This window comes from Kryptolebias marmoratus, linkage group LG2 (assembly GCF_001649575.2).
Source record: "Kryptolebias marmoratus isolate JLee-2015 linkage group LG2, ASM164957v2, whole genome shotgun sequence".
NCBI classification, from domain to species: Eukaryota; Metazoa; Chordata; class Actinopteri; order Cyprinodontiformes; family Rivulidae; genus Kryptolebias; species Kryptolebias marmoratus.
The window spans coordinates 21,552,286-21,552,988 of record NC_051431.1 but is presented as its reverse complement, the minus strand read 5'-3'; positions in this window follow the sequence as shown (position 1 = coordinate 21,552,988).

Sequence of the window (703 nt, the reverse complement as noted above, 5' to 3'; positions counted from 1 at the left end):
TTTCTGATCCCCCCCCCCCACGCCCAGACGCTGTCTCACCTCTGCAACAAACGGGCTCTTTATTCAGTGATGCCTGAAATTAGATGGTAAGAGGATGGAAACAGAGTGACAGAGCTGGCATTGGGGGGGTAGGAGGTGGAAAATCTCTACCAATCGCTCAGGCTACGAGAAGCATCTGGAGGTGTCCAGTGACCTGTGTTTGGTCTTCTTTTCGTGGGGGGGTGAAATGAGTTGATCTAATCCAGCGTGTGCGTGTGCCCCGCTGTGCAGTCAGGTGCGAGTGAGAGCTTTATCTGTGACACAGTTGTAGAGTCTCTTCCGGAATGAACTCGTCAAACATCGGCGCGCGCCCGTCGCGTTTCAGGCAAGGACTGTGCACACGTGCCAGCTCCGGTCTTCCGGCAGAGTGAGGGATCCTTTCCCTGAGGTCATTCGGGCTTCAGCAAGAGATGTCCGACGAAGAAACTGCAAAGCCGGATGATTAAAACAAAAAACAAAAAAAAAACAAAACGAAAGCCTTACTACTGTACGACTTCTCCGTGTTTTTGACTTGTCCTGCACCTGCTCCAGCTCCTTCGGCAACTTTCCCCCAATCCTGCTCCCTCCATCCCCCCCAGCCCCCCACTTCTTTATCAGTGCTGCAGCCCACCCTGCTCCGAGCTTCAGTGGTACATGCCATTACAAAGCCCATCTCTGCCATGGA